This window comes from Sapajus apella, unplaced genomic scaffold (assembly GCF_009761245.1).
Source record: "Sapajus apella isolate SASKATOON/1434 unplaced genomic scaffold, GSC_monkey_1.0 scaffold54, whole genome shotgun sequence".
NCBI classification, from domain to species: domain Eukaryota; kingdom Metazoa; phylum Chordata; class Mammalia; order Primates; family Cebidae; genus Sapajus; species Sapajus apella.
This window is the reverse complement of record NW_022436994.1, coordinates 485028-499306: the sequence shown is the minus strand read 5'-3', so window position 1 is coordinate 499306 and position 14279 is coordinate 485028.

Below are 14279 nucleotides of genomic sequence, written 5' to 3'. Positions count from 1 at the left end.
TTAAATTAGGAGGCTTAATCCATATAGAGAAAGGCCAGGTTCCACAGATGAGGCAAGCATGGGGAGCATTCTGGGGTGTGGGCTATCTGAGCCTGAAATGATCCCCCAAGTGGAGGCCACGGCCGGCCATGACTGCTGAACAGCCTTCGCCTCAGGGCAGACACTGCCACCACTGTCATGTCACTGACCCTCAGGATCCCAGCTGAAGCTGGGTGCAGATGGGGTCTCAGCTGGAAGAGGTTTCCCCTTCGGGCCAATAATCCTATAAAAGTAATTATACCTGTCTGGGAAAGGAGCAATTTCCCTAGAATGGAGAGTCCAATGCGCAGGAGGGAGCTGCTTTTCCTGTGGGCCGTGGGCACACCCTCGAGGGGCTCAGGTCCCAACACTCCAGAAAGGACTTTTAAACACTCAGGTCGAGAAGCAGCAAGATCACATCTGGTATTTGCCCTGGTCTCAAAAACAATAAACAAAGCATGATAGGGAGCCATGGACAGACATCTGCTATTTATAAACGCATGCCCTGGCCAGCTGGGTGGCCCACGCCTGTGATCCCAGCACTTTGGGAGGCCGAAGTGGGCGGATCATCAGGTCAGGAGATGGAGACCATCCTGGCTAACACAGTGAAACCCCATCCCTACTAAAAATACAAACAAAAAAATAAATTAGCCTGGCTTGGTGGCACGTGCCCGTGGTCCCAGCTACTCGGGAGGCCGGGGCAGGAGAATCGCTTGAACACGGGAAGTGGAGGTTGCAGTGAACCAAGAGTCCACCACTGCACTCCAGCCTGGGTGACAGAGTGAGACTCTGTCTCAAAAAAAAAAAAAAAAAAAAAAAAAAAAAAAAAAAAACCAAGCACTGAAGCGCCCTCATGCTTCTGTGCTCGTCACCTCTGAGCACCGAGGACACGCACCCTGTGGGGGCCAGCCCTACCCTTACTGCCTTCTGTGGCTTCTGCCTTCCATCTTTCTTCCTACCTGGTCTCGGGGCCAGGAAACCTGGAAACTGGGTTCTAAAACAAAACCTCTTCTTTATCCTGCTCCTAACAGTCAATCCCTTCTGAGCCCAAGCAAAGGGCACTCCTGGTCCTCTGCTCCTGGCCCCTGTGTAGATCTGAAGTAAGCCAGCGCTGCCCACCCCTCAGTTCTCACCTGTCGCTTAATCCTGCCCCACAATAGGCCACCCATCGGCTGCAGCTTGGGCATCCAGGTGTGCACACTGCAGGATCTGAACAGGCTGCCAGCCCGAGGCCTCTCCGCAAGGACTCCCCACATTCCCAGCACCTGAGCACTGTCCAGAAGAGAGAGGGGCAGGCCCCAGATGGGTGACTCTGTGCCTTTCTGCACACCCCTGGCCAGGGCATACATTTATATCCAGGGAAAGGGTATAACCCACAGATGGGGAAGCGGCACCGGGGAGGCCAGGGGCTCTGGAATCCAGGGTCCTCATCACTTAGGACTGAAGACAGCACTGCCCAGGCAAATGGCACCTGAAAACCCAACAGGAAGTGGGAGGCCCAAACCCTCCAGGTACCTAAAATCCCATTCACTTTTCTGAAGTGCATAGTCCCGTATTTGAACCAGTGATGCCATTAAAACCCCCAGCGCAGCTCTATCTTTGAGGGAGTGGAGGTGGGGGCAGGGAGAGCCGTCCCCCTCTCACTCCAGCTGGCTTGGGGCCATCCTTTATGACCATTTTCATTCTAAAGAGGTTGCTCCTCTTGCCCTTTCAGCTCCTCCAGACCCCTGTCCTTCCACTTACCTCCCTTGTATAATCTAACCTCTCCTGAGCCCAAGCAGAAATGTGGTGACAAACCAGCAAGCTATTCAGGCGCTGACACCTTTCCTCTGCACTTGCACGTAGCCTGGGCTGACGCTTCTCAAGGGCAAGTCCAAGGGAACACCGGCCACTGCCATACACAGACTTGAGGGGTTGGGAAAAAGAGACGTGATATGTGGAGGGGACAGCATTTCTGTAGATAAATGACATAGAAGACACTGGAAGGGCAAGGCTCATTGCTGAAACCATTTACCAGGTCCAAGTGGCTTTGGAGCATCCTTGAAAACTTTCAAGGAACAGCTGATTTTTGTATTAAAGTGTTTCATAACACAGAAAAAGATGGGAAGCTTCTCAACTAATTCTACAATGTTAAAACAGTACTAAAAATCAGAGAGATACTGCAAAAAGAAAACTATAGCTTTATTTATGAATGTAGATGTAAACATCCTAAATGAAATGTAGGAAATAGAATTATTTATTCTAGGAATTAAAAGATAGTTCATTTTGTTTACACACATAAGGAAAATAATAACTGATACGTTAATATTAACACACGTTCACAAGGCATCAAAACATTCAATCACATTGCTGTTAAAAATCTCTTAGTCACTTGGCAATAGAGGAAAACATGTTTAAATGGATTAAAGTATCTTCCAGAAATGAATAAGAAACATTGAACATAAGAGTGAAATACCAAGAGCCTAACACCTTAAATCAGAACAAGACAAAGGTAACTATGATCGCTTCTATTATTCAACATTCTTCAGAAATCCAGTGTTTTAGAAGACAAGAGAAGACAAATTACTTAAATACGATATATTTGCATCATTAGAATAAAGTCAGAAAACCAATACATAGGCATGGCTGTGTTCTAATAAAACCTTACAAAACAGGTTGCTGGCTAGATTTGGCCCTTGTATTTATTTATGTATTGCCTGTTATGACTGCTTTTATGCTACAGCGGTGAGTTGAGTAGTTGCAGCAGAGATCTTTTGACCTGCAAAGCCAAAAATACTCCCTGTGTGACCCTATACAGCAAAAGTTTGCCTCTCCCAAAATAATTAGCTGAAAGCAAAATTAAACAAGAAAATCAGTAGGGTGAGCACATAGAAATCTAATCAATGGCTTTTCCACATACCATCCAGAATTAATTAGACAACATAATGGAAAAGAAGTCCATTTAAAATAGCATCTAAAACAACAAAATATCTAGAATTAAACTTAAATGTGCAAGAATAATATGAAAACAAAAACAGAATCTTTGCTGAGGCATAAAAGAAGACTTAAAAATACATATTACATTCATGAATATGAAGACCGTTTATAAAGATACCAATTATCCCTACATATAACATAAATTCAATGCAATTCAAATGAAAATTTCTGTGGTTATTTTGGGGAGTGTAAGTTTTAGAACTTGGAATTTAGAATGAAAAACGTACCACAGTAGCCAACCACATTTGGAAAACAATTGAATAGTGAGGGAGTGATATCAAAATATACTATATAAAACTATAATAACTAAATCTGCACAGTAATTAACAGAAACATAGTTTGGAAGCAGACATGTGTGTGCGCAAGAGTGTGTCCATGATGAAGAGAACAGCTCCGGAGGGAGGGAAATGACAGACTATCCAGTAAATGATTTGGAGAAAACGTCTATACATTTGAAAATTAATTACAATTCTATTTCACACTCTATCCAAAGACAAATTTCAGATGGACCGAAGATCTAACTATAACAGCCAAAACAAAGTACTGGGTAAAATGTATGTGAACGTTTTTGAATCTCAGGGAGGGGGTGATCCTATGCATAGCACAAAACTCCAAAGGCATAAAGAAAAAATTGACAAGAAGGAAATCCAACATTTTTTAGTTTTTAAAGAAAACAATAACCACTGAAGAAAAGTCAAAATATATTCAGGGAGAAAAACATTAAGATATATCAACAATTAATACCCTAGAATGTAAAGAATTCCAATGAATTTGTAAAAACAAATTTAACGCTCTATTAAAATTTTGACAGTGTATCAATGCAAAATTTATGCAAAAAAATACAAACGACAGGTAGAAGTAATGAGTATATAGCCTACCTCACTAACAATGAAAGAAAGGATACTTAGAACAGAATGATTACCTTTCAGCACACGTTTTGGTGGGAATATGAATTACTATAAACGTTTTGGAGGGCAAACAAAATTTTACATTTGTGTATCCTCCTGACATGGCAACTTCACTGGTAAACATAAATTCTATGAACACATTCAATTATACAAGGATATATGAATCAGAATGTTCACTAAACCACAATCTGTAATGGAGAAAAAATTGACACTTTTAATGTCCATCAAAAGGGAAACTCCCATAAATCTTGAAGCATCATAGTATAGAGTTCTGTGCAGTTGATAGAACAATAAATCTGGCTGGGCACGGTGGTTCATGCCTATAATCCCAGCACTTTGGGAGGCCGAGGCAGGTGGATCACTTGAGGTCAGGAGTTTGAGACCAGCCTGGCCAATATGGTGAAACCCCATCTCTACTAAAAATATAAAAATTAGACGGGCATGGTGGTGGGCACTTGTAATCCCAGCTACTCTGGAGGCTGAGACAGGAGAATCGCTTGAACCCAGGAGGGAGAGGTCGCAGTGAGCCTAGATGGCACCATTGCACTCTGGCCTGGACCACAGGGCAAGACTCTGTCTCAAAAAAAAAGCAATAAATCCATCTACAATAGCATGGAGATACATCCCCATGACAGAGAAAGAGATATATATAATAGATAGATAGATATAATTTTAAATGAAACAAAACAAGTTGGTGAATAATATTTTTGTTTTGAAAAAAGCTTCTATTCATGTGTATGCCTGTGTGTGTGTGCATGTGTGTGTGTGTGTATGTACAATCTGGAAACCAGTTGGAAATCGTAATGTCAATTCACTAGACATTCACAGTCTGGAGACCTCTGGTGAGTAAGGAGTAGAATGTGAAATGGCGAAATGACACAGGAGAAATTTTACTGTTCATTGTATACACTTCCGTTGCTTGAATTTTATGAAGAATATAAAAGTCAGCAATTGTGGTAGGACAACCTTTATGTGTCAGTTCACAGCCTTTCCCCTTCATTCCACTTGCAGCAGACCATTTAGCAATGTCTTATTTAATTTTCTCTTCTTCCTGATTTCTCTCCCCCAGAAGAAAATCCTTGCCGCACACCTCCCTGTGGGAGGATCCCTGAGTGGAGGCGGATGCAGCCCTCGTGGGCCACGGTGGCAGGTGCGTGTGTCCTGTTGGGACCACTTCGGGTGGAGTGCCCTGGCTCCTGGGAGACCAGGACAGCCCACGTCGGCACAGGCTGAGAGCCCTGCTGGGGTAGGAGGGCGTCAGCCAGCTCGCACTTCCCTCACAGAGGGCTGTGAGCCCGTGGCTGACCCAGTAGTGTTTACTCTCACAGTCCTGGAGCCAGGAAGTCTAAGGTCAAGGTGCTGGCTGATTCGGCTCCTGGTAAAGGGGAGAGAGAGAGAGAGAGAGAAAACTCTGATGTCTCTCCTTATAAGGACGCTAATCCTATCCTGAGGGCCCCACCCTCATGACTTCATCTAACCCTAATCACTTCCCAAAAACTTCATCTCCAGTTACCATCACCATGGGGATTAGGGTTCCAGCATATGAACTTGGGGGGACACCGTTCAGTCCATAACAGAGAGGTGCCTTTATTTTAGGGTGCAAGAGACAAAGGAATGATAGAGGACTTTAATCAAAGTATAAGCACCCGACAGCGTAAGGAAGAACCAAAAATAACTTAGAATGTACGTGTCCTGTTTCTTGAAGTGAGACACTGATCCGAGTCTTGGCCATGATGGTTCGATGTTTCAATATAACACATTTTAAATCCTAAGAAACAAGCAATATTTTAAAATGTATTGACTACAAGAACCAGCAACAGAAAGAGTTGGAATGTGCTTTTAAAAGGGAGTTGACGCAGCAGGGTGTTGGGGATTCTCAGTCCCACAAGAGAATTTATCCCTGATGTATGCAGGAATCTACTGCAAGTAATTAACACCTTCTTTCCTACCCTTCTAGAATTGTGCTAGTTATGTATCATCCTTGGGGGAACAGAGACAACAGCCATCTACTAATTATTTTTTAGGGCTTAGTTCTCTCCTGGGACCTTAGTTGAGAAAGGCCCACTAGAATCCCAGGATAAAAGATGATTTCAAACTTCATATATTACCTTAAGCAAAAGAAAGATGTAAACAGGCCGGGCGCGGTGGCTCACGCCTGTAATCCCAGCACTTTGGGAGGCCGAGGTGGGTGGATCACGAGGTCAAGAGATCGAGACCATCCTGGTCAACATGGTGAAACCCCGTCTCTACTAAAAATACAAAAAATCAGCTGGGCATGGTGGCGCGTGCCTGTAATCCCCAGCTGCTCAGGAGGCTGAGGCAGGAGAATTGCCTGAACCCAGGAGGCGGAGGTTGTGGTGAGCCGAGATCGAGCCATTGCACACCAGCCTGGGTAACATGAGTGAAACTCCGACTCAAAAAAAAAAAAAAAACAGAAAGATGTAACAATTTCGTAAAGTTCTAATTGAACAATGAAAGAATTGTAACTAAAGAAACAATAAATGATGATATATATATATTGAGTTTCAGTGTAGATCAGACACTGTCCAGAGTGTACATCTAAGAGAGAAATTATTTCCATTTGACAGATGAAGAAACATCTAAAGTGCAATATTACACTGCTATTTTGAACACAATATTATAGATCTACCACATCAGTGCTTTACCTTCCTAAGAACTTCATTAGGGAAAAGTCATGTCAAGCTTGCTGGGGACCAAAGCCTCCATAGCTGGATATTTCCTGGGGATCAGCTGCCACACTTCCCAGACTCCAACCCCAAACTAAAACCCGTCAGCTCTGGGGTAGACCGGGACCCAGGTCTCCCGGAGAGGGCTCCGACCCACACAGTCTTATGCCAGCATGCGAGGAAGAGGCTCAGCCCACTGCAGCAGAGGTACTGGCCTACTCTGTGCCAAGCCAGATGTTTAGCACTGCGGAAGTACCAAGGCCAGCGCTCAAAACAAAGCTTTACACACACAGACAGGCGAGCCCTTGCACGCGCGCATACACACACACACGCATACACACGTGAAAGTTGGTGAAGAGCCTGTAGGCAGGATTACCCTCACCCTCATCTGACAAAGGAGGATTCTGGCAACTGGTGACCACCAGGCTGAGCTCCTGCAACCTGGTAAACTGTCAGCTTCTTGGGTAAAATGTATGTGAATATTTTTGAATCTCAGGAAGCGGATGTGATCCTAATGCATAACGCAAAACCCCAAAGGTGTAAAAAAAAAGATTGACAAGAAGGCCATTTGATGTTTTTTAGTTTTTTAAAGAAAAAAACAACCAGAGAAGAAAACAAAGCGGGAGGAAAGGCTGACTCTTTCCATGTTGAAGAAAGAATCAAAAACTGAGCATGGGCTCTAAGGCAACATTCTTCATTAGAAAAAGTACAGAGCATAACACAGAAGATAAAGCAGCATACTTCTGTGTCTAGAAAAATATGAAGATCTCCTTGATGATGTCCTGGAAAAGGTGAACCTGGAGCAGTAAGAAGTTGCATGTTTGCAGGTAGCCAGTGGGGAGGGACAGATGAATCAGCTGAACACGGGGGATTTTCAGGGCAGGAAATTACTCTGTATGAGCCTATAATGGTGGATACATTTGTCCAAACCCACAGAGTGTACAACACCCAGAGAGAGCCTCATGTGAACCATGGACTTTGGGAGATCATGATAGGTCCATATATTGTAACCAATGAGCAGCTGGGGTAGGATGTTGATAAGGGAAGGCTTTGCATATAGGGGATAAGGGCTTTATGGAAAACCTCTGTGCCTTCTGCTCAATTTGGCTATGAACCCAAAACCACTCTAAAAATCAAGTATTTTTAAAAATCACTCCAAGGGGAAAAGGACATGCATCTTAAACCAATTTTTTTTGTACTCCTGGTAGAGTCGGCTAGAGAACAAGTTTCCCCGCCATGCCTCCCTTTCTTGCACATGGGCTGTTTGTTATGATTTCAGTTCTTTTGCATTTGGTGAGGAGTGTTCTACTTCCAATTATGTGGTCTATTTTACAGTAAGTGCCATGTGGTGATGTGAAGAATGCATTCTCTGTTGTTTTGTGGGGGAAGGCTCTGTAGCTATCTATCAGGTCCACTTGATCCAGAGCCGAGTTCAGGTCCCGAATATCTTTGTTATTTTCGGTCTAATATTGTCAGCGGGGTGTTAAACTCTCCCACTGTTATTGTGGGAGTCTAAGTCTCTTCGTAGGTCTAAGAACTTGCTTTATGAATCTGGGTACTCCTGTATTGGGTGCGTATATATTTAGGTTAGCTCTTGTTGAATTGAACCCTTTACCATCATGTAATGCCCTTCTTTGCCTTTTTAATTTATGACGCAATTAAAAAATGCCCTTCTTTCCATTCTTCTGGACTGCACCCTCCATTTAAATTCTGTTTTGTCAAAATTAGGAGTGTGACCTGTGCTTTGTTCTGTTTTCCATGTGCTGAGTAAATTTTCCTCCATCTGGGACTACATGCAGTTAGTACCATGCCCAGCTAATCTTTGAAGTTTTTGTAAAGGCAGGATCTTCCTATGTTGCCCAGGCTGGTCTTGAACTCGTGAGCTCAAGCAATCCTCCCACCTCAATCTGCCAAAGTGCTAGGATTACAGTTCTGAGCTACTGTGTCCAGCCTTTTCTTGTCTTTTATTGACTTATAAAAGTTCATTATTTATTCTGGATTTTCATTTTTAACTTTCTTGTCACGTGGATTGTACATTGTAAATATTATCTTTGGTGAAATGTAATTTTAAATCTTTTACATCAACTTTACTTTTTGATACATGTGGTGCTTTGTACATCTTGCTTTAGCAGGCCTTCCTCTTCCCCATAGAAATAAACTTCCTCCCACACCCTTGTCTAGCGCAGAGCACTTTCATTTTCTACTTCACGACTCTGAACAGAAGACGGCCTCTGGCTGCCCCCAATGGGACTGCTTCTCTCATTCCAGGCCCAATCCTCAGTTGGCATTTCCAGGCCCAAGCCCCAGTCCATCAGGCCTGCTGTCCCCATCGCCATCTGCTCACGTCCACCCTCACAGTCACCTATTGCTCCCCGTCTCAGCGCATGGTGAAAGGTGGGTGGCAGCATTCCCAGTGCCCCCACCGCTCTCACAGTGCAGGCCCTGACTTTCTAGCTCTGGTGAAGAAATGCCTCCTGCTACCCATGGTGCCTGGAAACTGAGGAGCAACGTGGTCTTGACGGTTAGGAGATGTGTGCGATCCCTGGACAGCTCCAAAAGATGCTTCTTTAGTGCTTCCACGCAGAGCCATGTGCCCCCACCGGAACTAGCAGCAGCAGGTGGCTGCAAGGGTCTGGGAAATCTTAGCAGGCTTGGTCACAGCCTGCACAGTCTATCCCAGAGAATTGCCACAGCCCTGTTGGAAGAACCTGCCCACCACTGGGCCCGGCTTCTTCCAAGGCCAGCTCCCTCACCCACCACGGGCCTGGGCACCCCCTTAGGACTCCCCACTTCTCTAGAGCCTGGGCAGGCCTCGCACTACGGCCCTTTTCCCACAGGAGAGAACGTTTCCCTGTCCTTGTCCCTCTCTGCTGCGCATCTGACACATTCTGTTGGACTGTACCTCGAGGAACTCTGTGCTTAAGTCCAGGTCAACAAGGAAGGGAGAAGGTCACTTAGGGACGAATCTGGCACAAATCTCGGAGAACAATGTGATTCCAAAAGGTTCACGCTTTAAACAAAAAGGGGTTAATTTCCTTTCTTAGAATAAGGCCCGAGGGAGACAGCCCAGGGCGGACGCAGGGGCTCAGCATCGGGGAGACACTGCCCTAGCTATGCCAGCTTTCATCATTGTGCCACTCGCAAGGTGGTGCTGCCCCTCAGCTGACAAGTTAGAATTCCAGGCAGGAAGATGAGGGACAGGGAGAGAGGAATGGCGAGTGAACCCAGCCCCTTTGCTTCAGGAAACCTAGAAGCCTGGTTGTGTATCATCATCCCAACCTGAGATGAGGGGGTCACCCTCCCGACTCAAGGGTTTCCACCAACGACCCTAATACCTGGGGTACTGTTAGCAGACAATAAGAGGGAAGAAATGAGGTTGGGCGGACTGTACCCAGAGCACACACAGGAGAAACGCAAGGGAGAGCATGGCCACCGCAGTGGACAGACTCACTAGGGTGGAGGTTTGGCCCCCACCCTAGCAACGTGGGAAACTGAGGCTGGGCATGAGTATGTGCAGTGGGCCAGGGTGCATTGCCAGGGTGCTGGGGATGCCAGGGGTGTCAATGCCCGCGGTTCTACTGCACTCTACTCCGTGAGGAGCAGAACCCCAGAAGGCTGATGGGGGCCCAGAGAGCAGAGTTCAACCCTTTGGGGAGGCCCTGGGAGACAGGAGCAGGAGGGTGAGGAGCAGGCCTAGAGGGCAGCCTCAGGAGGAAATTCACAGGCACGGGGCAGCGCAGGCAGAGGTAACCAAACCCAGGGTCCGCTGCTCACAGCTGGAATCCACGCACACAAGAGAACTGGCGGGGAGAACGAGGGCCAGCAAGCCAGGAAGATGGCCAGCGAGCATCCTAACGCAGCACCTCAAGTCACTACAGATTTTAGGCTCGTTTATGTCACGGGCAGGGGACAGAGGAAGGGGGTTGGGATCAAGAGGTAATGGAGGACCCCAGACATCTGGGAGCCAGCAGGGGTCCAAGAAGGTGGAGAACGGCTGTGTCCTTGCTCAGATCACCGTGCTCCTGGAAATCTTTCACAAAACGTAGTTGTTTACATACTTCTTCTTTAGTCCCAAAGCTAGTTTTAAAAACGACACGACTGCTGTTTTGTATATTTTCTGTGTGCTCTGAAATTATCCTCCCCTATGTGCAGGAATGGGTAAAGACCCCTTAACAATGGAGCTAGCTGTGTTCTTTGGCTGTTTCACTGTAACAGCATTTTTCAGGGGAAAGCTGGGACTTTGTAGGCACAGAAGGGCTCCCCAGTGCTCCCATGTGCGCCCAGGAGGGCTGGGAATGAGATCAGGGCAGGATGGCTGATTCTAGACCCCAAGCCCACAGGAGTGGGCTCTGCCCTTGCCGGAGTGACCAGGTGGTGATTGCAGCTGACGTGCACTGAGGCAGCGGGCTGCAGGCGGAGGGCCTGGGAAGCGCGGGTAACGCAGTCCTCAGGCCTCCCCACCCCACTTCAGTCATCAGAACCCCCACTCCTGCAGGGCTCTGTGCCAGGGATTCAGTCCTGAGGTGCTCTAGCAGGAAGGTGGGCAAGAATACCCTCCCTTCTTGACTCTCCGTGACCCCGTCCCAGACTCCTGATTTGGGTTTGATTTTTCTCCGTTGTGCCAGACTTGGGCACTCTGGCTCATTTGTGCACACCTGCCTCCACTGCAGCACTGCACTCACTGGGGCAGCCTGGGGTGTGGACGGCCTGAGAGCCCTGCAGACACTGATGCTTCAGGCCCCACAGCCAGGACCTGGAACGCCTTCATGCCTTTCTCAGCTCTTCTTCCCACCTAGAATTCTAACATTTGCCTGGAAGTATAGCAGCCATCTTACAACCAGGAGGGACACCAAGTACCTGGTGTGTTCATGTTGCTATGCGGAGCTCTTCCTTAAGACTCCTTAGACGCCACCGCTTGCTCAGTTTCCCCTCTCCCCCCCTCAGACTCTCCAGTTCCTCCCCCTGCTAGCACAGAACAGTGAATAGTCACAGTGATCATTCGCTGCAGAGCAGGAAACATCGAGGTGCCACAGCAGAGAGCCTCATTTATTTTGGACTTTTCATTCCCAAACAAGACAGAACTAAGTGTCCTCTTGCTAGTAAATTATCTGGAATAACTGGTATAACGCATGTTGCTTAATAAAGACTGAGAGGCTGCTACAAAGTCAGAAGTTCTGTCCAGAAATTGGTTTGGTATCTTCCTTCTTTCCCACTTTGTTAACGCACTCCCAATTTACAAACAGCACCACTTCGCTGTGCCTCTTCTATACGGCATTCCCCTGCAGCCCCGCAAACATGACCACTGTCCCAAATTGGGTGTCTATCATGTTCTTGCTTTTTCAAAACAGTTTTATCAGAAATGAACGCATTTCTAAACAACATGCTGTTTCATTTTGTTTGATTTTTATTGTTTTAGTTTAGGTGGTCATCTTACTCCACTGGCCCCCATGCTGGTAAGATTACCCATGATTTGTCAAAGGATAATGAATTCGTTTTCTGGGCTGTAGTTTCTTCTGCATTCAAACAAAAGATGATGGGAATTACAGGCCCCCTTCCTCCTGCTTTGGCTAACGGTATTCTGTCCTCCACAGTGAAGTTTGCAGATGGCTCACATCATCGCATGCACAGTGTCAGGCCTCACTCAGTAGTTTTCTCCAACATCAAGGTAGTTCCCCCCCAAGGGAAGCTAGGACTGCCACAGCTGTGAAGGCTGCTTGGTGAGATGGGAGCGATTTTAATAGGTCATAAACAATGTTATTGCTTCTCTCATTTGGAATCGCTCTGCAGAAAACAGAAACGGTCGTGTTATTTCTCAGGAGTGCATTTCGTTAGCTCTAAGGTGATATCATCATATCAATATGGTCTGTACTGCTGGGAGAGAGGGTGACCCCACAATTGGCTCAGGGGCCCAACACGGAAGGATCTTGTGGTTAATTGCATTTCTCTTGGTCCTGAATGCATGTAACTTCAGCCTCAAATCGCTTTCCATATGGTCTCAATAAGCAAAATTCAGCAAGAAAATGAGTGCCCTACGCACTGGAGGCACTGAGCATCCTCCGGAACAAGAGCCGCGAGATCTGGCCTGGTCCTAGGTTTGTGAGCCATGTGCAGTGTGCCCTGGAGCGGCCCTTCCCCTCTGGCCTCAGTTAGCTCATCTGTAAAATGAGGACACTGGACCAGATGGTCTTCACTAACGTCCCTTCCAGCTCCACAATTCCAGAATCTTTCAACTTAGAAAGAAACCCAGAGAGTAGAAACGTGACTGGCGAATTCCAGGGAGGGAAAATCGTTCCAGCCGGCGGCCTGCACTGCATGCATATTCATGGTGCCCGCAGCAGCCAGAGATGCCCTGTCACTTTATTAATCGGCTTCGCTGAGCCGAGGTTTGGGTTGGAGGTAGACCAAGACTAATTGGCAGGTGATGGGAACTTCAATTTTCCTTTCTTCCCAACAAACAATAAGATCCACTGCCTGGTCCAGCCTGCCCACATGCATTTTGCAGTAACAAAGACTCTCTGAGGCAGCTTCAAGCTGTGCGGACTCTCCAGATTCTAAAGTTAGAAGGTGAAAGCAATCGTCTGCACCTGTCCCAGGATTCAGGGTGGCCTCATCTCACAGGACAGGAGCTCACCCCTCCTTCTGATCTGAGGAGCTCATGCAGGCTCTGCTCCTCACTAATGGGTAGGACCTTGGGCAAATCCTACATCCCCGGTACAGTGAGGGGTGGGCCCAGAATCTGAAGAGTCCGCATAGCTCGAAGCTGCCACAGGGTGGCAGGTCCCTAAGGCTACCCCACTCTAATTCACTGAGATCAGACAACCTATCTATAATAAAAGGAACACGAGGCCGGGCGCGGTGGCTCACGCCTGTAATCCCAGCACTTTGGGAGGCCTAGGCTGGTGGATCACAAGGTCAGGAGATCGAGACCATCCTGGCCAACATGGTGAAATCCCGTCTTTTAAAAAGAAAAAAAAAAAAAAGGAACACACATAGATACCTATTCAGAGATATGTAAATGCATATATAGGAAAAGAAGTTCGTATCCAGATGCTGCCTCCCTCCACGTCTGGGGTATTCCTCAAGCACCTTCTCTGTGCTGGACTCAGGCTTTGAATCCGTCAAATGCCAAGGTTAGCCAAGTGATAATATTATATAACATATGGAATATTTATATTCCATATGTTATATAATGGAATTTCACAGATGAGGAAGCTGCATCTCAAAGACAACTTTTTTTTTTTTTTTTTTTTGAGACAGAGTCTCACTCTGTTGTCCAGGCTGGAGTGCAGTGGCACAATCTTGGCCCACTGCAACCTCCACCTCCAGGGTTCAAGCAATTCTCCTGCCTCAGTCACCCAGGTAGCTGGGATTACAGGCCCGTGCTAATTTTTTTGCATTTGTGTGACTAACACACCACACGTTTTATTAAGAAAGTTACTAATCTTTGGGAGGCTGAGGCAGGTGGATCACGAGGTCAGGCGTTTGAGACTAGTAAACAAGAAAGTTACTTCTGTCTTAAGATGCAGCACTTCCAGGCACCGTGAGCTTCCAGTTTGCCACTGACATGATTTTTACACGTCTACGTGAAATAAAGACCAGACAGCTGGGGTGGCTTCATCACACAGAAAAATCTGCAATGATTCTGTGGAAATGAGCTTAATAATGTGTAAATAACTCATCTAGAAGGAAA